The sequence below is a fragment of the Melospiza melodia genome, chromosome 1 (genome assembly GCF_035770615.1).
Source record: "Melospiza melodia melodia isolate bMelMel2 chromosome 1, bMelMel2.pri, whole genome shotgun sequence".
Taxonomy (NCBI): Eukaryota; Metazoa; Chordata; class Aves; order Passeriformes; family Passerellidae; genus Melospiza; species Melospiza melodia.
The window spans coordinates 93,425,096-93,449,523 of NC_086194.1; the positions used below are offsets into that span (position 1 = coordinate 93,425,096).

The 24,428-nt window shown below is 35.4% G+C and overlaps 1 long non-coding RNA gene across 1 annotated transcript in view; it reads right to left on the reverse strand.

The window, feature by feature from the left end:
* LOC134430002 (uncharacterized) overlaps nucleotides 1–22,377 on the reverse strand; it is an 80,508-nt gene extending 58,131 nt beyond the window's left edge. The window contains exon 1 of the long non-coding RNA XR_010030705.1: nucleotides 22,340–22,377. This is a non-coding gene — a long non-coding RNA (uncharacterized LOC134430002). The remainder of the gene's footprint in view (nucleotides 1–22,339) is intronic.
* Nucleotides 22,378–24,428: the final 2,051 nt, after the last annotated feature.

Genomic DNA, 24,428 nt, shown 5'->3' on the forward strand with positions numbered 1-24,428 from the left:
AGACAGGAAAGCTGTCTCCTAAAGCAAGAATATATTTCAGAAGAGATCTAAGAAGGCACTTTACCTGCCGTGAAGCAACTTCAGTGAAAGGAAAAAAAAAAAAAAAAAAAAAAAAAAAAAAAAAAAAAAAGAGAGAAGACCAAAAATCATGAATGCCTAAGGAAAATGTTAAGTGATTCTGATCTCAGAGCTGAACAAGTTACTGATTTGATTACTGCATTAAAAAGTTCCTTCAAGGTCACAATTCTGTTCCACAGTTAAGATGTCAGAGGTGTAGAAAGCCATTATCTTTTTCTTATTGTTGTGCTAAGCATCATGGCTGAGGTAAACATTACATAGAATATTGGGATTTCTAGACCAGAATAAAGAGTGGTCCATCAAATCTAGTAAAATGTTTCTGGTAGTATGTAACACCATAAAGCACAACCTCTACAACCATTCAATGCTTTTACATGTGGTGTTCTATTGACAGTAATTTCCTCTTGATTTCTATTGATAGTAATTTCCTCTTGACTACCTACCTCTTGATCCCATATCCCAGTGAATTTATTCTCTGAAAATTAACTGTTATGAATTACAAAGAATAGCCACAGTGTTAAACAGCCTTTATTTTCTTGCTTTAGATGTGGTTTGTGTTCATCTGCACTTTTAGGTCTGCATATGCATAGAGAAGTTGACAGATTCACTGTTCACTCATCATTTGTATTTTCAATTGTATTAATCTACCTTAATAGTTTTAGTTTTCAATCTTTTGTCATATCTAACTGAAGTCTTTTACACATCAAATTTATTTCTTTAGCATTTTTGAGCTGTCTTGTTCCTTCTTAGCAATAGGTATGATAGTAGTAGTAAAATAATACATATCTAAATAACACACACATGTGTAGAATGCCCATTTTGTAAGGCTGACATATTCTTTAAAAAAAAAGTTTCATTAGAAACATATCAAAGGACAAACAACAGACTACCTGCACTTCTTTTTTATTTTTTTCCCCTCTCTGATGCTAATAAATAATGTAACTGAAATTCAGTGGATTATATGCATTTGTTTTCTTTCACTTTCTGGTTAGTCTGTTTTCAGGAGAAAAGCACACAGATAAAAGCATAGGTTTTGGTTGTTTGACTAAAACTTTAAAGGAAAGTTGTTCCCGGGTAGATGATTCCCAGCATGATTATAAGTGAGCACAGAAATACACACGGTGAAATACAGGGAAGTTTTTCTTTCTAGAGTTAGTGCTGAAAAACTAGATTTAATCTGTAAAACCAAGTATCTCACTAACATGTTTCACTGACCTAATTTTAAAAGGCCTGGAACACAAAGGAAATATTTTTGTTTTCTTTGATGAAAAAGAATATGAAGTTACGAGTTACGAGATAGCAAGAACTTAAAGAAGTTCAAATTATATAATTTAATTCATGCAAGTATAAATACACTGGTTCACAATAGCACATCAGCAATACAGATGTTTATTTTAATGTTTGAAATCCAGACTGTGTGTCTGTATATAAAATAAGACAACTTACCTGCAAAGTCATCTTCATAGCTTTGAGAGTAATATAAAGCAGCTTTTGCTCAGATATATCTGTATTTTTAAAAGCAGAAAGTATGATTTCTGCCTAAATTTCTTTGTCCTCTGGAAAATAGGATGATAATTTTATTCCTTTTATTTATGAATGAGTTATTTGTTAAGAAGAACATTCTTGCACTGGATTTTTTTTTTTCAAATCAATGTAAAGACGTTTTAGTAATAAAAGAGAAAATGTTGCATAAACCACATTCAATGTTTAGAATGCTCTGGTATTGTAAAAGGCTGAAATACAAATCTTCAAAGTACTCAAGGGATGAGTTTCAGTAATGGATCATTTTACTACGCCAAAGAACAATTAACTTATTCATTACAAATTTAGAAACATGTCTAATTGTATTCATGAACATATCTAATGGTTATTAATTGAATTTCTCACTAGAGAAAAAAAACTATTCAAGTATGAGCTGAAGTGTTTTCATACATACTTCCACCTCTCTGAAGTCACTGAAATGTAAGCAGGTGCTTTCATAAGCAGAAATATTATCTTGGCTAGTGAAAATTATTCTTCTAAATATTGACATGTAAATTACTACCATATTCAGGGTTAAGTATATTTAAAAATATGAAGCATTCAACAAGAAAAAAAAATCTCTGCAATTTATTTTGACTTGTATATCATGACCATCGCTGAGACGTGAACATTCCTTCGCTTAGAGTATTCAACTTAGAATCTAAATTGAGTTCATCTGAGTCAGAAACTTTATTCTTCTTTGCTAATGTAGCCTCACACCCCAGCTTTGGGAAAAGATTATATGTGCCATCAGAGACATCAAGCAGCGGAAAAATTAGCTATTACATACTGGAGATTTATAAGGGTTTCTATTTTGTTCCTAATGCTTTGAGTTACTTCATTTCAGCCAGATCATCTCTGTTTCTTACTTTGCCTTGGCTGTGCCCCCACAGCTTCTGGAGATCTACAAAGCAAGCACATCTACTGAATTGATCTTTGTTAAGAGTAACTCAGGTGTGTTGGTTCCTTGATCCAGTCTGCTGCCCATCCAATGAGGGGTAACACACAGCACAGGTGTCAGGAGCTCTTCAATCCATCCTGTCTCTGAGATGTTTCCATACTCAAGCCTAAAGGAATTCATGCACTGTTCAGTCTGTCACCACTTTACTTCCATGTACTTTGAAGTATATATTAAGAGATATAAAATTGAGAGTGAAGTGATCAGAAGGGGTCCTTTCCTGTAAGTTATGGACCACAATCTGTCTTTACCTGTGGTTCTGGGTTGATTGCAGTTGAATTAGGAGGGATACAAGCTGCATCAGAGATTGCTCTCATGTCATAAAGCAAAGCCCTGCAAGTCCTGATATGCTCTGTTTTCCTGTGATAGTTCTGCATGCCTTCACTATTGGTTTTATCTATGGGACATAAATATTTGGTCATTTGTACAAAGACTCAGAGGGACCCTGACCACAGCATAACATGAAGTTTATCCAATCTAAAACAAAGAATCCTTCCAGGAAACATAGGTATAAAAAAAAAAAAAAAAAAAAAAAAAAAAAAGGAAAGGAGAAACAAACAAAACAAAATAATGAAATGTGTGTTTGGGAAGGACTTCAAAACACAATAAATCAATGACATTGCTGTCATGCTCTGGCAATCTAATTTGACTGAAATAGCATTCACAATCAGGATGCTTAAACAAACTTGAAGCCTTTCTTCTGTTATCTGAATCCCACATATAAAAGTATCTGGCTCAGCCTAGAGGACAAAATAGAAGTGGAAATACGATGTATGACAAAAATTGCAAAGCCTGCCATATTTTCTAGCATTCAATATTGGTAACATGACTTTTAACCCAAATTTTAAATGCTTAAGAATCTTCCAACAGTTCACATTTGCTTGATGAGAACTGTGAAAAGAATAGAAGATGAATGCAGTGCTTGACTTTAAAATATGTCACCATTCGATATAGAAAATACTTTCAGCATTTTGAAGTGTTTTGGCAAAACTTTGTAATAGGCAAGACTCCCAGGCTGCATCTGAGCTGGCAGAAGTACGTCATTTATAAAACCCAATAGAGCACTGACATTTGCATGACAGGATGTTTTATAGAAGCACAGGAGGAATTCTACTGCATTTTATCTCTGGCATTGCAACTTTTTCATTTAGAAAACAAACTGCTATGGTGGACATTATAACTTGTGTATTTTAGCGTTCGCTTACTCAAGGATTGTTTTTCAGCACTTACAGAAGACTCCAGAAACACTTCATCCATTCCTCTGTCACAAAAGCACTCCTTCTTTCCTCCCAGCCAAGGATGCACAGTTGTCAGAAGACCAAGACATCATTGCTGCGAAATCTTTATGCACTTGTATTAAGGCTCTTATGTACCACGTGTGAAGGGAAATATTTGCAGTCTATTTCTCTAACTATGGATTTGCTGAACTAATGATGAACAAGGGAATTTTTTTTCTTTTCACATAGATTTTTCATTGCTTTATTTTTCTTTTTAATTGCTGAAAGTTATACATACCTTTTTCCTGAGGTTTAAAATTTTGAAAATATCAATGTCTACAGTCCATGGGTATAAGCTCTCTAAGAGCTTTTTGACATCTTTTCTTTTGGCTGCAGATGCACCAAGCTGAGTAGCTAGTCTTGTGCAGTCCCTTGCTCCTGCTGCTAGATGCTATCTCCTGATACATATATATATATAAATATATATGTATGTATGTATGTCAATAACATGTTAAAGATTTAAAGGTAATTTGGAGTTCTCCCTTGTAAAAATAAAAATGGGGGAAAAAAAGAAACCTTAAATAATATGTGCTTAATTATGATGATGATCAGTTATTTATTCAAGGCCCAGAGGGTGAAACAGACCTTTTTAGTTTATCCAGGTACAAGACATCACTTTTATGAAATAAAAAGGGCTTAAAACCACAAAAATGTGTTACAGTTATATGGAAGGAGACATGACCAGATAAATATAACTCCCTGGAAAGAACAATATTGATTTTTATAGTGTTTGTTCTGCAGGGATTCTTTATTCAACCCTGGCAGCCTTTCAAAATCTGCATTTAAACAAAATTTTTTAAAGTGAGGATCCTGATCCATTTTCTCAATGTCAAGAAATAAAAGTGTACTCTTAATGAAAAAGGCACTCTGGATATAAAATATTTAAAAGCTTCTTGCTGGAATACTTGCTGGCTGAAAAACAATGGGGTGGGGGTGCAGAGGACACTTAATTCTTATTTTTTTATGGCAGAACCAACAGGCAATTCAGCCAAGAGGAGATTTCAAATCGGTGCCCCATCCCCATCCATCAGGCTCACATCTTTTGTTGAGAATGATGCTTTAAAATTATTGATGACCAAAGGTGCAAAGACCATTTCAAGCTTCCAGTTTCCAGCTCACACATTGAGAAAGTCATCACAAAGATGTCTGGTCATTGATTTCCTTCTGCTCCTTCTTGCTTCCCCCTCCTTCCCCAGGAGCAATTTACCTGCTAGTGGTCTTCCTGTATGTCATGTACTAAACAAGTGATGATGCCAGGTGGTTTTATCTGTAGAACCTTTTTGTTAAAAAGAATTCTTTCTCTCCTCAACAAATGTTTGCACACTACAATGGCTTTTCCGTGTGTCTCAATGTTCAGATTATGCTAAAGAAAAAATGAACAACAAAACAAAATCTTTCTGCCTCTAATGGTTCCCTTCTCTCTCCCTCCTTTTCTCCCTCCCTTTCTGGATATGTTCTACACGTTTGGTAAGAAAGCTACAATAGTGAGATTTCCATTGTTTGCTAGTTTGTTGGCCAATTTAGCAAGAGTTTTGAAAGTCAGAATCACATCTTAGATATCCATATGTTTCAAACAGGTACACTGACTTCCCAGACCATAATGTAACTGGGATTGTGATGAAAACAGAGAAGGAAACCTTTTCAAAGAACAGCAGTCTCTAAATAATTAAATTTACAGCCTCTCACTCATATAACTTCCTTCCTTTCCTTCCTTTCCTTTGTGTCCTTCCTGTCCTTCCTTTCCTTCCTTCCCTCCCTCCCTCACCTGAGTAAGCTACAGCCCAGAAAAAAAGGCAAAAGAGGACAAGGCTGAGGTACAGCTTCAAATAATTTCTTCAAGTTCAGACCACTGAAAGAGTTGCAAGCTTCATTAGGAAACTAGGAAGCAGAAGGTGGGGGAATAAACAAATGAAAAAAGACTTCTCAGGCTTTTAAATTCTCCAAAAGCCTCCTGATTCTTGCTCCTTCCTCACAGCCTCTGCCAATGTCTCTTTCTCCATTTTTCTCAAGTACTCACCCCCTTGCCCTACTAGCCTGAAAATTTCCACTCACTCCCTTGCCACTATGCACCACTGCTGTTAAATTGATTTTATACATACTGTTCAATGCCCTGAGCTACCTCTTTAGGGATCTGCCATGGAAGAGAGGACTTAAAGTTCTGTGTTTGCCACCATCTATCGTCAGTGCAAGAGGGATCGCATTATTTCCTTTTTTTACTTCCCTAGCACTCCCTTAATTATGAGTTTGCATTTAATCTCACTAATCTGAATTACAGAGTGCTGTATGAGCATTTCTGTGTATATGGAAAAGGGAGTATGAATTATGCCTTACTGAAAAAACAAGAATACAGCCATAAGTAACATTTTATCAAAATCAAACCGACTTCCATGCAAATGAGTTCATAAAGGAACCGAATGCACCATGAGTTTTTTGCCTGTTAGGAATTTGGATATGTGGAGATACATTTGTGCTTTTTGAGCTGAATTCTACTGAAACTGGGAGATGGGGAAGTGACACAAAATGGAATTAAGAAAAAGAGTTCCCACAAGATAGTAGTGTCATGTTTCCAGTTGTTGAATCAAATCTACCTTACAATGACACTTGCCCCTTTAAAAACCTCTCTCAGGAATTTAAAGACTTAAAAAATGCTCAGGCTGAAATGCACTACCACATCCAATCCAACTACACTAAAAACCAATCCATACAGTAAAAATGTTATAAGTTAGCAGCAACTATAGCAAGAAAACAAAAGATTGTACCTTTGTTAGAGGTATTTATATTTAAAAAATAATTTGGGATATATTTTTCATTACATTATTAATTAATGTGATACTAGAAATCTCAGTGGTGAGTGGGCTCTGGCTGAATGAACAAAATGAAATTAATATATACATTTTTCCAAGACTAGCATCTTTATCATGTCCAAATACAGGCTTGTGTAGCTCTACTTTTATGAAGTTAGAAAACAACTTGAGTTGTAAATAGCAGTGGATAGGGCGATATGTATAGGAAAAACTTATGTCTGTAATAGCTTATTTTTTTCCTTGATTAATGATTCATAGTTTTTCTATACTAACTTAAAAAAGGGGTCCATTAGCAGATATTCATGCACACAATTTGACAATAGAGCTAAAATTCTTATTTCACAATAGCAAAATACTGTCAAATTATACACATCTTTCGTTGGGAGACTTAGAATTGTAAAGAAATTGTGAGGAAGAGAATTATTCATGGCATATTTTACAGAACACATTCTTAAGCCTGACAGCAAGCTACAGTCATTTTATTTTCCTTGAATGCCTTCCTGGAGTACAGCACAGTAGGAGATAGGACCTAAATTGTTCAGTGTCTCTTTGGCAGACAGTGCTGACAACGTGATCTTCCTCAGTGGACAGTGATTTTTATGCTATGTAATCTAATAGCGACAGCAGGCACAGCAACAGCAGGTTTTCTCTCTGGCATAAGGCAACCTGAGACAATCTGTACTGGGGATGTCTGAAATTGTCCATTAGGTCATTAAAACCAAAGAGTAAAAGCATACTTAAAAAAAAAGTTCCAGACACCAAATAATGGAATAGTCTTTAAACTGGTTAGTGAGGATGGGAGCAACAGGTATACATTGTAGACTTGTATTATTAGAGAGATTCTAAAGAGCCATGGACATGAAATCATAGTAATTGCCTGTGTAAATATAATAAAAAGATGGCTCATTGTTGCAAGCAGTTCAAAGATTATAGTCTACATCTATAATAGTGCTTTCGTAGAAAGAGCTTTGAGAATATATGTGCTAAACAGTAAGCTTAAATCAAACCTGGAATTAAGGAGCTAAATTTTCTAAGTAATTCAGTAATACCTAGAGTTATTCCCTGAATTACTCCCTTAAAAAATGTTATGAATTTAAAAATTAATCACATCAAGTGCAGAAGCCTCATAGCATGAAAAATGCCGAGTGTGTAGGATATAGAAGTAGCAGCAATGCAGTATGAAAATTACAATATTAAGTGTTATCAAAGGTTGCTAAATCTGGTTTGAATTTTATTTAGCACCTATTTCCTTCCTTGTTAACAGGACCTTTGATGAGTGCACTTACAGAGTTATTTCACTGGTGCTCTGCACTACAAATCCAGGATAGAAGATTTTGCCAGACTAACTCAGTGGTACATCACTGGGTTTGCCTAATTAGTTGAATCACCTGGATGTGCTACCTCAAAGATTAAAGTGCCTCAATGTCTTTGTAAAATACAAAGCAAAGAAGTGTCCCTTTTATTTTAAGTAAAGTTAATAAAGTCACAAAAAGCTTATTCAGTCTCCCAGCTGGAAGCTCCTCCTTGAGGTGGAACGATGGAAGCAACTGAGTATAGATAAGCTCCAAATATTAAAGAGAGTTTGGTTCCACTATTTCCAAGGGGAAATAGAGGGTTCTGGAGCACCTGAAGTAGTCCTGATCATGCTTCTTATTTTAAGGTTAAGGTGTGTCAAGGGAATACAGCTGGTGACCTTGCTATATGCATTCTTTTGGCCAACAAGTACCTTGTAAAAAGTTGAGAAATTCCAAAAGCAATTTTTAATCAGGATGTACTGTTGCTTAACTTAATTATTCTGCTGAGTGACCATGGCATTCTTAGAACTCTTTAGTACTTTTGCAGCACTAGAGAACAAACAGAAATAAGTTCAAAAGCTCAGGTTTTCACTCACATTTCAATGACAAACTGTACGCTGGGAAATCATCAATTTCACAATAGAACGCAGATCCTAAAGTTGGGTGGAATAATATAAAAATATATGTCCTTTCAGATATATATTATCAGAGAACTGAAAGATATGCATGAAAAAAAATAAATTGAGGTCATTAAGCAATCATGACTCATTTTAGTCTTTGAGTGATACTAGTCCAGATTGCCACTGAGTAATTGTCCTTTGAATAAGACAAATCTCCTTTTAACTTTACATTTCTATTTAGGTCAGCTAATCTGAAAGCACTAGAATTATACCATGGGGAAAAAAGGCTAAGAACACTACATTTGTACACCTAGCTATAAGTTAATTATTCTGTTACCGCTAGTCCAAAAGTCAAAAAAAAAACAACCATAGGACATTTTTTGATTTGAACTGATACCTTGAGAGGCTGACCTAGAACATAGACTAGACAGAATTAAAGAATAAAGCAGCTATTTATTAAAAGGCCTTAAAAGATATACTTTGGGCAGTAAAGAGTCTGTCCAGGGCTACACACAAGATGGACCCAAAATGGTCACAAAATGGATGACCAGTCACGAGGTTTCACAATTTTATAAGTTTTTGGTCCATTTGCATATTGGGGCAAATTGTCCAATTATGACTTCAGGTTATGAAGTCCCATCATCCTTGTTTGCTCTCTTCAGTTCCCTGTTGTTTTGCTTTTTGGGCCTGAAACTTGTAATGGTTGTCCTTGGTCTCAAGCTGGAAAAAGATTATTTTTGTCTACCTACCCTGTGAAGAGAACCTACTGACACTTAATATGAAGCTCAGAGCTACACCCCTAGGCAGCACAGAATCTGAAAAATTTGAAAGTTAAAACTTAAGGCATCAGTTAACAGGTAGACAAATGTTACAAACATGATTTCTTCCTTCTGTCAGCATTAAACAGTGGGAAAATGTCCAGGAAGTGCACTTTGGTGCTCGCATTAAAGAATTCTCCAAGGCGGTGCTTAATAGGAAATGAATATGCTTTTTAATGTGTTAGTCTTAAACAACCATAATTGAAATCTTCTGTCTGGAATACAAACAGCCCATGTTTTACTCCAGTAAACAGACATGATTACTGCTGCTCAGTTGAAGCCCTGTTGCTTAACTGTCTCAGGCTTTCAAATCAAATTATACATCCTCTCCCTCCACTGCATTGAGAGATGATAAAATAAACAAGGCAGTCACAAAACATTCTCATTTTTTCCCCCACTGATCTAGTAGAATCCAAAAGAGGATGAGGTTGAAAAAGAGAGTGGATAAATCCCCTCTGGACCCTCTGTATTAGATAAAGCAGGCTAACAGAGAGAGGAGTGATCACTTTACAACAGAGATGAACTTCTCACAGGAAGTTTGATAAATTGACATCATTCCAGGCAATTTGAGGTAATACAATCTTCATGTCTGAACAGTGTAATTACTAGATATGTTTCCAGCATTTGAAAACACTCAGTATCAATCACCACGAACAGTTTAAGCAGCAATTTTTCCAATGGAGAAAAAAAAAGGAGGAAAAAAATAGAAAAATGTAAAAAAAATGTTAAACAGTAATTTAGGTATTTTAAAATGTAAACAAAATATTAGAACTTGGGGAAACATATACCACCTCAGTTTGAAGGAATGAAGAGAAGACTTGATGCAAGATAGGTGGTCTCAGACAGAAGGGAGGTAGCCTTTCTGATGTCAGGTAGATGGCTGTGCTGCAGAATAATCTAACCTCGTTTCCTCAGTGAACCTGCAGCAACTTTGATGCTGTCAGTATGATCCTAGACTAATTCTCCTATCAATCTCTGTATATCCCAGGGTTGACATGTAAGCATTTTGCCCCTTGATGTGTGATGTATCAATAGAGTCCTGTTTTCAAGGGAAGTGTGACAGTACAAAAGGAGCAGAACAAGACAGAAGCAGTGGGTGAAATAAATCCATTGTGTGCATACACCACAAACTGAGTATGAGAAGGTCATTTCTGACACCTATTCCAAAGAGAGAGGTAAGGCTGTTTGTAGGGTGGAACTATAATAAATGGAAACAACTTAGCTATTGGGCTCTTTTTCCCATCACTCATACAGGAAATGTTTGACCCACTGACGTACTAGATTAATTCCCAGCAGCACTTTTTCATATAACTCTTCTTTACTCTGTTTCATATAGGGTGCATGAGGTTAATTTTTCAAGCTACATGTAAGGTTGCAATTACTCATTTTTCATTTATAATGGCATTTATCAAAGTAGCGAAAGCCACCAATAAAACATGTACTAATTGACTTTCTTTTATTTATAACATCAGATAAGAGGCAAGCAACAAAAAAAAAAAAAAAAAAAGAATGACTGTGTCATATAGGCCATGCAGAATATATTTTTATGAGGAAAACTCATTGTAACTGCTCTGAATATTACGCTGGTTAGCCATGAATATGTTCTAAACAGATGTTCAAAAACATTCTCTGGACTAAGCTCCAGCTGTTTTAAATTCTTAAAAAATGGAACAGGTCTAAAGCTCCTGTTCCTTCCTGTTGCATTCACAATGCTTCACTCTGTGCAGCCTGCTACTGTATTATATGATGTGTGTTATATGATGCATTGTGTATTATATGATGAGGCTGGAGTTTGGCTTGATCGCATCTGTAATTTACAAAAAAAATTACTTTAAAAAATGAAAACTTTTGAAGATCAAGGTACATTGTCATGTGAGAGTCATTCTTTGCTATGTCGACATTAAGAAGTATTTTTCACTAATATTAGTCCTTAAAGAAAGTATTTACCTTATGAAAAAACAGAAATCCTTGTTTTACAAGTATCTCTCCATGAAAGACAGAAGTGTAGCTCCACTCTGGGTTGAGTTTTAAATTCCAATATTTACACATAAATAGTTGTGGACCATAATCTTCTGAACAGGGTATTATAAAACTGAGATCTAGTGCCCCAGTTAGGATTTTTTTTTTTCCAAACTTCTGTCTGGTAACTATGAAAACTTTAGGTCCCCAAAGGAAAGTGACAGGTACTTTTGATTTCAGGGCAGGTGTCATCAATCTTACCCAAGATAATATATCAGCATCAACAACCAACAGAACAAGTGGAGACAATGCCCTTTTTTACTGTTACTTTTTTGTAATGAACCTTACTGACTTAGAAGGAATATGACAGGGATAACTTTGAGTTCTGCAAGGTCCTTTCTAAGGCAAAACAATGAGATTTTCTGTTTTATTAAGTATAGTGCAAACTAATCTAAAAGAAACTTTACTCAGTAAAATGATTGTGTGTTTTTATACATTAAAAAATTGAATTAAAATTCATTCTTTATTCCAATCTTAAACTTATTATCCAAATGGAATTTATTTATGCTGGTTGCATGAAGATAGAAATGAAGAAGCCCAAAGTTGTGGGTAAGGTTAAATGGTGACAGGGGCTGAAGATACAGGCGGCAGAATTTTGGCTATGTGACAGGAGAGGAAGCATTGCTTCATTTAAACATCCAACCAGGAATAAAAGAAATGATACTAGAAGAAAAAGGCAACAGTAGACAGAAGATTCCAGGAAGGAAAAAGTGCCTATGGCTTGAAATACTCACTGAGCTGCATGTTTCCACAGGGCTGCTCTCCAACTTCTCACTGCTTAGTCTGCATGCACATTTTAGATTTCATACTTCATAGAATTAATATTTAATTCACCTCAACAGTATATTTTCTGAAAAGGGTGAATAAATTTCTGGTTATTCTATAACATAAGTTGCATGTGATTAAACTATGGCGTCTCTAGAAATCCTTGAAATATTATCTTTTGAATGAATATGGTATTTCCAAATATACTTAGAATATGTGAAGGAGCAGCATTTCAAGAAAAAGAAACTAAGGGAGAAAAACATTTGTAAGAAAAAAAAGATAAAGCCTCAATGCCTATAGTAAGAAAATCCATAGAATCACATTTTTATGTCTTCATATATATATGATATACATGTATATTTGCATATGTGCATTTACGTGTGTGTATGCACATGTAAATATTTATTAAATATGCATATTTTAATATGTGCACATAAACATATATAACATATATATAATATTTGTATACATAACCATATGTACTTACATTTTGTTTATTTTATGTCTTCATTCATTCATTCATATACACTGCCAAAATAATTTTGCCAAAACAGATTAAAAATATCAAAAATATGACAGAAATAGAAATTTCAAGTAATGGTAACAAAAATAATTAAACACATGAGGTCACCATAGCAGAGTGAAGGATGGAAAAGATTGCAGAAGGAACACTAGTGGACAATGATAAAGAGGTTGTACCATAATAAAAGGTACTAAAAGCTCAATAATCATCAATGCTTCCCTTTTCTTGTAATTCCAGGAAGTAACTACATAATAAAACCAGAGATGGATTTACAACTAATGAAAGAAACCTCTTTGACATCACAAATAAACTGTAATAATGCTTGCCATGGATGCTACAATTAGATCAAATAACTGGTGGAATAAATTAATAGTATGAAAAAATGACAATTTATATGATCAGAATAACCCCAGTTAAGGTATATAAACCATCAGGGCAAGAATCCTGTACAGGTTTAGAAACCCATACGCTATAGGTAAACTTTTCTATAATAACTCCTGTATAAAATGTTATTACATTTGGAGAATCTGATTTTTCAAAAGTGCATTGCAAGTTATACCTTTTGTTTTTCTTTCAGAAAAGGACCTCACATTCAGTTACATGGAATGCAATTTAACGGTAAGAACACAAATGTTAATATAGTGAATAATAAAATTAACAAGTTTGACTGTAAGAGTGTTTGGGTTGGAAGGGACCTAGAAGATCAAATAGTTCCCCACCATGGGAAGGGATATCTTCCACTAAATGAAATTGCTCCAAGCCCCACCCAGCCTGAAGACGGATTGCCCTGGGCAACCTGTCCCAGTGCTTCACCACCCCCACAGGGAAGAGTTTCTTGTATCTAATCTAAACCAACTCTTTCAATTTAAACCTATTCCCTCTTGTTTTATCCCTACGTGCCCTTGTAAGAAGTCCCTCTCCAGCTCTCTTGTAGGTTCCTGTTAGGTACTGGAAGGAGCTTTGTATTCTCCAGGCTGAGAAGCCTCAGCTCTTTCAGCCTGTCTTTACAGGAAAGCTGCTATGATCATTTTCCCAGCCCTCCTCTTGACTCACTCCAACAGGTCCATGTTCTTTTTAAGCTGAGGGCTCCAGAGCTGGATGCAGCACTCCGGGTGAGGTATCAGGAGAATGGAGTAGAAGGGGAGAAAATCACCTCCCTTGACCCGCTAGCCACGTGTCTTTTGACACAGCCCACAATATTGTTTGGCTTTCTGGCCTGCAGGTTGCACCTTCCTGTCTGGTCATGTCAAGCTTCTTGTCCACAAAGACCCCTGAGTCCTTCTCCTCAGGGCTTTTCTGAATTAATTTTCCACCAGACTGTATTGTGCTTGGGCTTGCCTGGCCCATGTGCAGAACCTGGCCCTGTTGAACTTTGTCAGGCTCGCACGGCCCTACCGCTCAGGTCTGTTGAGGTTTATTATTGCTGCAAGCTAGGGATACAAGCAATTCCCCGCTTTCATCCAAGTTTGAAAACAGGCATATCAACAGAGTTCTGTCTAATGTTTGAAGACTGGATATAATCATCTGGTGAAACAGCCTGCAAATGCAAATTAACTTCAACACAATTTTTTTCCTCAGCTGAATTTTTACTTAGGGAGCTAATGACTAAAGCTATCAGAGCAATGGTATAGCAATAGCAGCAAATAACGACAGGCACGACAGTTCAAAGTTTCAGTGGCAAAAAGCCCCAATTTAATATTACAGCCTATTTTTTAACCAGTTTTCCAAGTTATCATGTCTAATTCTAATTGCTTAATAGCTTTTTTGCCACTTAACTCATTGGTTAGAATGTGCCTGTGGGTGCATGTGCTAAGACACTCTTTACCGGGGTGTTTACATTTTTCCTTTGTGGATTGTCACGGGACAGACTTCTTCTTTTTCACAGATGCAAACTGCCTTCTTACAAGAATAGATTGTTATGCAAACTGATTCTTATGATTCTTTCTCATGGGAAATTTACAGGCTAGCTGTTAATTCAGCTGAAAAAGCAAGAAGGCCTGATTTTACCAGGCCTTTCTTTTATAAGGTTTTACCTATATGCAACACAATGGTTTTATTGCTCCTTCTAATTTCTTCAAAGTTATGACACAGCATAGACGTACTAGTAGCTCTGCTAGGTTCTGTAATTTGCTTGCAGTTTGCACTGTTCTAATAACTGCATCTGCATCTTGTGTGACCGAGGAGTGAAAGATTCGCATACACAGTCCATCAAGCTGCAGACACCCTCAAGATTTATCCAGACATGGTTTCCTGTTATTGCCCTGTGATCAAAAGATGAGCATACTGAAGCCCAATTAAAGCACACAGCAATTAACTGGAAGCCTATGGAAATAAAGCTTCAAAAATAAATCTTCTGAAGCTGAAAAGACCACTGAGTGCAGCAGCTGTTACAATCTACAGTATTATTACAACCTTTAGCACTGAGAGTTTATCAAGATGGCAATGAGATGCATAAGATATACTACTTAGCTTTAATAAACATTTTAAATATCCAATCAGTTATGAAGGGGACACTCACATCTATCAGCCTACATGGTATTTGAAGAAAATATCCCATTTCCTATAATTCTTTCAAGTTATTTAAAATACTATGTTCTGATTATTGAAAAATATAATTTCTTTATACTTAATTTAATTTTTTATCTGAAATATTTACATATTCTCTCAGTTTGAATGTATACTGTTTCCATAAACCATGAAATAATTAAGAACATGGACAGGGTTTTGAAACATCCAGGTATTATGTGCCTGTGCACACTCGTGTGTGGGTGTGTGTGTCTGTGTGTAAGTGTTTGGAGCCAGATTTTGCAGGAACATTTACAGCAATTCACTGGTTCTGGAGATGCCTAAGTTATAGCCATTGAAAAGTTACCCAAGGAGAAAAATGAAACCTTCCCTGCCTACATCATCCAGCACCAAAATTTATTCTTTTTCCTCACCCCTGCCCTCCTAGAATAGAAGAAATATTCCTAAATTGTATAGCTGCATATAACCCACTAAGAAAGCAACAGACACAGCTATTGCATTGCCCTCTTACTTTTAAATATATTATTTCTCTTTTTTTTTTTAAGTATGGGAAAAAATAATATTTACAAGTATTTTAGATATTCTTACACTAGGTACATTATTATGTTGTAGGTCCCTCTTTTCATCTTTTTCCTTTGCAAACATACACCACAATAGGCTGCCCTACATATTTAGATAGTAGCAGAACAACACTACATGTCTGCTTTCTATCTCATGCTCCTTTCTATTGAGGAAGAACTGAATCATCAAGGACGTAGACCAAACCTTAAAAAAAGATTCTTAAACACAGTCTATTAGTGTCAAACATTTTCAGGCCTTTCCATGAACATTTGACATTCATAAAAATATATATAAATAGAAGTTGGATTCATGTCAAATGCTGAAGATTTATCTTACACAGAAGTCTGTATGCTAGATGAATTCATTTACTAATTTTTCTAATTAAATACTCTTCACAGAATGTTGGAAAAAAAAAGCATACAATAGCAGTTAACAAAACAAAAATCTTCTAATGCATTTCTTAAGTGTTACACATTTATGTTTAAACTCAGCCAAAGCAATTCTGTTCTTCAGAAGGAATCACTATATGATAATTAATTTGACTTTCTATGGATGCAAAGGGAAAATTTCTTCTTGTAACAGCCCTAAACCCAGCAGGTCTATAGAACACCAGTGGACCATGGGTTTTAGTTTGATTAAAGTTTTAAACCCATACTGCATGGGATTCGCTAACGATAAGACCTGTAAAATGTCTATGCATGTAAAATGAAAGCAATGTGATTTGTCTGGAGGCAAATCATCTTTTGAAGGTAAAATGACAAAAGAGCAGTTTTACTTTAGAAGTTCATACTTTAGAAGTTCATACTTACTTTTTTTTAATATACATATACATCCTTAAATCAATTGCTAAAATAATCAAAAATATATAATTGTGTTGTTCTGTGTTAAACAATTATTTCCAGTTTCAAGGCCTTGCTCCTATAATATGCCTAAGGCAAACAGTCTGTGCATTCATGAATATTGGAAAGAGTAAGTCATAAATCTATAATCTGAACATAAACATTCTAGTCTAGGAGTTTTTACTTGTAGTAACATACGTTTCATTCAAAGATTGCTGGTTTTATTTTCCATTCCCCAGTTTCATATCTCGTACAGTATTTTTACCTGTAATTCATCCACCTAATAATTTCTAAATTAATAAAGGCTGCCAAAGAATGAAAAAAGACAAAGACACCATGTGTCCAAATCTTTTTCACCTTCAGTGATGCAACTGCAATGGAGATTTTGTCTTGACTTTCAAAAGTGGGCAAACCATACAAACCATATTTTTGGCTGCGTTGAGCAAGAACTTAGTAGGAGAAGAATGAAAGTTTCTGTGCCATTAGAACAATTTAAGTTCGTCAAACAGAGGCAATATCATACAAACTTATCCATGCAAATGCCATCCCTGACAAATAACAAATCCTAGAGCCCTAAGTTTGCATTGGTTTGCATTATGCTCTCTCTCAGGTAAATAAGTTCTTGCAGATATTCCCTTGACTCACAGTGTTCAGGAGGTCTGCATGGACCATCCATCATACAGCTGAGAGTTGAATCCAAGCATTTTCTCTTTTGTCCTTCCTTAAATATTAGCAGTTAATAGAAAAGAAAGAAGGGAAGGAAAGGAAGGAGGGAACAAGCAAACCAGACAGCACCAACCACTTAACCTTTCCTTTTTTTCAGGGAACAGTCTTTTCCCCAAAGAAAGCAAAGCCCAGGAAAGCAAGCTAATAGCAACAGGGGGAACTCCACTGTGCTTCCACCTGGGAGCCACTGTCAAGGCAGCATGCAATGCAATATGTGCCATAGTTTGATAAACAATACTGTCAGACAGAGAGCAATGGCACTGTTTTTCTTATGCTTCTCTCTGGATGGTGACACAATGAACAGAGAGGTGCTCCTGAGGTTTTCATTTGCTCCAAAAGAACTCAATTCATAGGAAACTCAAACAAGCAAATCTATTAGTTTGATTTTTGCAATTATCTATTGTCCTGACAATCTTCCTTGCATTATTTTTAAGACAACCCACTCATTTTCTCAGGTTGCTGGAACCTATATAGATACTGTCCCATGCACAAATAAACCACTGGAGATGAAAATTAATATTTCCTCATTCTTCTAGAAACACTAGCAAAAGAGGGAGAAAACTAACCATGAACTTCTTTGAGACCACAGCTGCTCACATTTAAATGCTTATTCCCTTGCGCACAATTATTTTCAGAGATAGGGCTTAAATGTCACATCCATCATAATTGCCAAATTTGCTCTCCAGAAAATGTTTTATGATTCCTGTTATAGCATTTAAGAGTTTTCACTTGTATATCTGCAGGAAAACATGAAACAGAGGAAGCTGCATCCAACCTATAGTAAATGATTTTTGATTCTTTGTTTGCTCTTCTAATCATCTTCAAGTAGCCACTGAGGGGCAGGAATCAAGTATAAGGAAAAGCAGAAGCATACATGATGAGAAGTTCCAGTTAAACTGAGAAATACCACAACATATTTGCAAACAAACCAGAATGCCATAGCTTCACTAGCAGCATGGAATATGTATCCAGAGGAGGTGGGGCATTATGAGAAATTAAATTTATAGGTGTAACATTAAAGAGCTGGTTTAGCAAAGTTCAAAAAAGAAAGCTAGGTGATTTCAGTAGGATTTGCAAATAAATCTTAGGAAGTGGATGAAATGACTGAATCTATTTTACAGATAAGTACAGTTAATTGGTGGATGTTTTCAAAGGATTTGCTATTGCTGTATCTTTCAGACATAGAGGTGACAGAGGAGAGAAAAAATAATATTTTAAGAACATTCTAAGATAAAGGTAACCAGGGTGGTATGGCTTGAAAGGAGGATAATATTTAGAAACCTGTGAAAAATATAAAGTGACATAAAAGATAATGTAATCAGATTGGAGTGTAAAGAAAATACAAACCATGCGGGGTAATATTGGCCTTCAAAAAGCAGCAAAATGCCTATTAGGGACACATAAATAAAACCTCCTGCTGAAGAGTTGCATTCTCAAATACAGGAGTTTAAATATCTCAGAATGGAACTAAAATCTGGCAACATCTGTCACTATAATTGTTGCTTATTACCTGTATTACAATAGTGCCTGAAGCCCCAATTAAAGTTCATTCCCCATTATGACAAATACCTACAAATACATGATAAAAATAAGAATCCCAAGGCTATTGAAGGAAGTAGATAAACGGAAGAATATCTGACATCTCTCTTGTATGCTTAAGGATTGAAGAAGCAGAGGTTAACTTCTTACTTGCATTGTAAGGGAGGATTTAGACACTTAAATTACTGAATTGCTTGAAAAAAAAACTTTACCTGTGATTGCAAATGAGGAAACAACAAAATACAGGGGGAAAATTATTCACTGTGATTTATTTCCTAGCTGTTGAGTCTGCTTTAATACAGTGGTTGGGTATTTCTCTTTCAGTTAAGAAAGTAAGATTGCTAAGTATTTCCCTACTGATTGTGAACTGTTTCACAGAAGGAAGAAGTGGTCAGGTTTAAAACAGCCCTATACATGGAGGATAGTAATAAGGATATAACCCTTGTGTTTGGCAAGAATTCCAGGTGCATAAGAGGCAAGATTGCAATAAGACTTTTGGGGACCCTTAAAAAATTTGAGGAAAACTGTAATTTAATGACGACTAAGGATAGCTATTGAAGGGGTCTTTGTGAAGGCCAACTTGGATAAATTTCAGAAGCCAAGAGAATAAAATTAATCTTTACTTAATTTTTATCACAACAAATTATTAGGCAGAGTAGCAGGTGACATAGAAAACCCCTGCCAAGTCAGGTAGAACTAGAAATTATCTAGAATTTATGCAAAACATTGTTATTACCTGAAGGCCGTTGTTGAAAGAAACCGTTTTTAAAGAAACATCCTATCCATTCTTAAAGGGGAATGGTTTTTTAGAAGTAGGAAAGAGAAAGAGTTCATTTAGGAGAAAAATAATGTTTTATTTTCTAAAGCAATAATTTTCATTTTTGGAAGTGTCTAAGTGTTTTTAAAATGCCAAGGGTCTTTTTTAAGCAAAAACACATTGGTAATTAGAAGCCTAAAATCTCTTTTAAATGAGGACTGAGTTCCCAACACATGCACTGCTGAAGATCACTGGATGCTAACTGATATTTTTGATGTACTGTGTCTCCTGATTTGATCAGGGGCATTTATAGCCTAAATATAAACATATTAATTCCTCTCTGCACTTCTAAGAAGCCAAGGCAAATATCTCACATCCATTAAAGGAACAATATGCATTGATTATGACTTTTTTTTCTTTTTCTTGCAGTGAAATGAGTTCATGAACCAGAGCTGAACGCCTCAGTACAATATAACATGAACAGAGACATTGGTGCCAAGTGATAGGATTGACAGGGATCAGCTTCCTGAACAGTGAAATGCGTAAGTGAGCTAACAAAAAAATTTGCAGATAGAAATTATCTGCAATGCTGCCTCCCGCTTCTAAGTGCCTAAGTGCAGCCCAAATTATGTGCTTATGAGAAAGTGGGAATCACAACCTGGAATCCCACCTGCGCCTAAACTCCTTTGATTATGGAAAATTGGTTCACTCTTTTCACTTAAAACCTGTCTGTCAAAGGAGAAGGAGGAGAAATGAATGTTAAAATAGACTAGAGATTACAGCAGTTCCTAAGGAAGCCAAAGTCAATGCCCTCCTCATGCAAAATGAGCTGAAATTCATACCTCTCACCTCCCACAGGAGTGCCCCCTCCACTACTCACCTAGGGCTAGGCCTAGGGCTAAGGCACATCAAACACAACACGTACAAAGCAGATGCTGTATGGTAAATGTCCAGGTACATACCCTCTAATCCCATTATAAAATCCTTTGAGGCTGTAATCCTATGGTTCTGAGGTAATCATTTGATAAAAAGCTATATCTGCTACAGTTGTAGTACTCATTTTCAAATTAAAGAAAAGATTAAGGAAAGACTAACACCACACAGAAATTGATCAAGCAGCAGGGAGAAAGTGGGAATGCTGCATACCCTCAATAAAATCACTTCAGCACCGTGGGAGCAGTTAGTGTAATGCTTTCCTTAGAAGATCTTGCAGATTAAAAATAAAAAAAAAAAAGGAAGTTTAAAAAAACAGAACCATGTCAAATGTGATTTTTTTTTGACAGAAACAAATATGCAAGAGTACAGAGATTTGTGACCCTCTTTTAGAATAAGAATATATGCTGATTGAGTTATTTACTGATTAATCAATAACAGAGAAACTGAACCTGGGAAAACCTTACATTATACTGTAGGCATACTACATATTCTTTTTATCAGGAAACTGTGTATTTATTATGAAAAATAATTTTAAAAATAGTTGAAATTAACAGATCTATTTTTAAAGAAACACTTCTGTTACAACTGCACATACCCTGGGTAAGTTTAATCAAAATATTAAATTTTAGTGCAGAAACAGAAGAAGTACAGATGTCCAAGTTAAGCCAGGCAAAACAAAAAACAGATGTTCCAAGACACTGGGCATACAAAGAAATATGAAGCTGAGAGTGGAACCATGAAGGCACAGAAAATACCAAAAGCTAGAATAGAAATAAAATAAACCAAAGTATGAGACCAATACAGAATATGGGGGGAAACCGTGCAAACAGAATTCTTAAAGTTAAATCTGAAGATAAATAACAAGCTTCTGTTTTTGAAGGTAAATGTCACATCCCTACGAGTATTATTAGCTCTGCATTAATAGTTGCTGTTCCCAAAATGCAGACAAATTCTAAAGCACTAACACCTAAAAATAATACAGCAAAAATTAAAGATTTCAGCCTGAATGAAACTCAGATGCAATGCAGGATCTTGAGGGAAGAGATGGGGACTGGGCCTGAGGAACTCACTCAGTCTCCATTCATTGAGCCAGGATGAGAGTTGCACATCTGTCCGTGGCTGCAGCAAGTGCTGGTTTTATTTCCCAGGTAGGAAGAGTTTGTGTGTTTAGCATGGCGCCCATTGCCTGAAACAGAATTTGCTGCAAGACAGGATTGCTTAGATACAAGTAATGTCATCACTTCTGTAGCAGTCACTAAGTTTAGACTAGAACCTACTGAAATTCACTGGACTTCTTGCTTTTATGTCTTTTATGCTATTTACTGTGGTATGTCAGCCCCAGGCCTACTCTGTTATTGCCTCAGAAATTTTCTTACATTCCTTGGAAAGCAACCTGCTTCCTTAAAAAGACAGCTTATCGGGACATATCTCTTTAATGATGAGGCACTTACATACAAAACTACCAGGGACTGTAAATAGCACCTGCCAGTCACTTTACTTTGCATAAAAAGCAAAGTAAAGTTCAATGAGAATATGTTCTGAGAGTCAGGAAATATATTTTCTACCAAGAGAGAAGCATCATTTTCTGTTCTCCTAGTATTTGGCACCAGATCTGCATTTTCTTAGAATGTGTTGAAGTATGACAAACTGCCTTATGGAAACAGCCACACACAAAAGACATTCAGTAATTATAACATCCAAAAAGTGCCTAGAAACTTCTGATTAATAATCACATTTGTTTTCAAAGCTAATTTGCCAGCATTGTTGCAGTACTTACAGTGCATTGTTGACTGCTGGTCTCTGGGTTAATCCATATCAGGGTAACCTGACATCTGAAACACCCTGACAGTGCCTGCATGGCCAGTGTTCTATAATAAGCAAGAAGACACAATTCAAGGGCATTGCTATTACAGCTACAGAAACCACCAGAGAAGAAATAAAAAAATGTGTTTCAAAAGCAAAAAAGGCTTCCATGAATAATATAGAGAAACATAAGTAAAGATTCATTCCAATAGCACATGAAGGTAGGCAACACTGTTAAATATTGTACTTAGCTTAATAAATTAGCAGATCTCTCCCTTATTATCTATTGTGGGTGTCTGAGTTGTTCAGAGTGTTTAGTTTGGCTTCTCTAACATTAAGGAAGCCTAGAGGGGGAAGCTGATATTTCTAACAAAGAAGCACGTAGGTGTACGAGATCTGCATGAGTCTGTTTGCTCACACGAATGTAGCAAAGGATAAGTGATCTCCACCTCCACTCCCAGTGTGCTAGGCATGAGGCATAATCAGGCTGTGCCAAGCATTATTTGATATCCTGCCAGTTTGTACCCTGCCTGTTTGAATCCATGCTTCAAAGTGGACCAGAGCCCTCCTTGCTCCTTGCAGGACAAGCATCATTCCTCCGGGGACACAGATCTTTCCTCATCCACCTCAAAATGAATGATTACTTTCTGGTGTGCTTAGAAGTATTTAGTAACCCAAATGTTACACAGCTTTGTTTACAGCAAAAAACTACAAGAAGCTACTCATTAAATATAAATATTCATTGTAACCAGGCAGATCTCTCGAGATCATTATCCTATTGTCTCCATCCTCACTTATTTTATATGCTTTAGATTTATTTAATAATAGCAATAAATAAGGAATTATTAAAGCAGAAGAAAGATCTTTTACTTTAATATGTATATTTATAAGCTTCTTGAAGAATGGTAAAATGCTTGCAAGATGGATTCTATTCTGTTTCCGGGCATTTTGAAGTTATTTCTCATATTCAATTTCATTTACAATTATTGTAATTTCTATGAACTATTTAGATAAGAAAATAATTGTTTTGCTCTTTTTAGATCTTATTATGAAACATTGCTGGAGAACAAATAATAGATGGGTCTAGTAAAGGATCAAACTAAAGCAGCAAATCAGACACTAAATGTGCAAGTTTAAAGTCATCATTTCTTAAAAATGCTAATGTTGCTTATGAAGCTTCTAAGGTCACAGTAATGAGCACATATTGAGAAACTCCATCTGTTTCAAAGTGTTACTTGTTACTGTGCAGTATAGAGACCAAGATCTAATTTAATAACTACTAGGAAAAAAAGGCAGAGTTTGTAAAGACAAAAATAAATTTAAAAATTGCAAAATCCTTGGAAAAAAATAAGACATTTACAGAAGTCTTTTGTTTCCAAGAAGAAATGCAAAAAATAGTTAAAATATGGCATTGAAAGCTGGCTAAGATATTATCATCCAAACTTTCTTTTGTGAATTACTAATCATTCTTAACAAAATCTTTTTCAAGAAGAATTAATTTTTAAAAAATAAAAACCCTATCAAGAAAAGTTTTCAAGTTTGCAATAGAAAATTTCTACAGAAAGTTCAACAATCTAAACTCTGGGATTGCTAGTCATGCTTCTCAACTAGAATATTTGAGACCTAATATACATGGAACCCAAAAAGTATTTACATCTACCCCTACCATTCAGAGGTAAAAGTTTTTAAACCAAAACAGTTATTTTGGAGGGAGCTATTTTTCTGAAAAAATATTTCTAAGGATTTCTCCAAGTGGTGAGGACAAGAAAAAAAAAATCTTAAAGAACTTTTATTGATGTGCAAAGCAGCTTTTATCCAATACTAATTACCAACTTTCATTTGGCTTCTTGATTTCTTTTTTTTTTCTCCAGATAGTTAAGAATTATATCTGTTCTGTTGAACAGAAACATACTAAATAATTTTTTTTAAATTTCATTCCCCTCAGATGGAAATTAAAAACAACCTCTTCCTATTATGCTGTCCTGTTTCTACTTGATGTAGTGTTTTCTGGATAAAATATTTTTAACAAAAAGTTCACAAAAATATCTGGAATGCTGCCTATG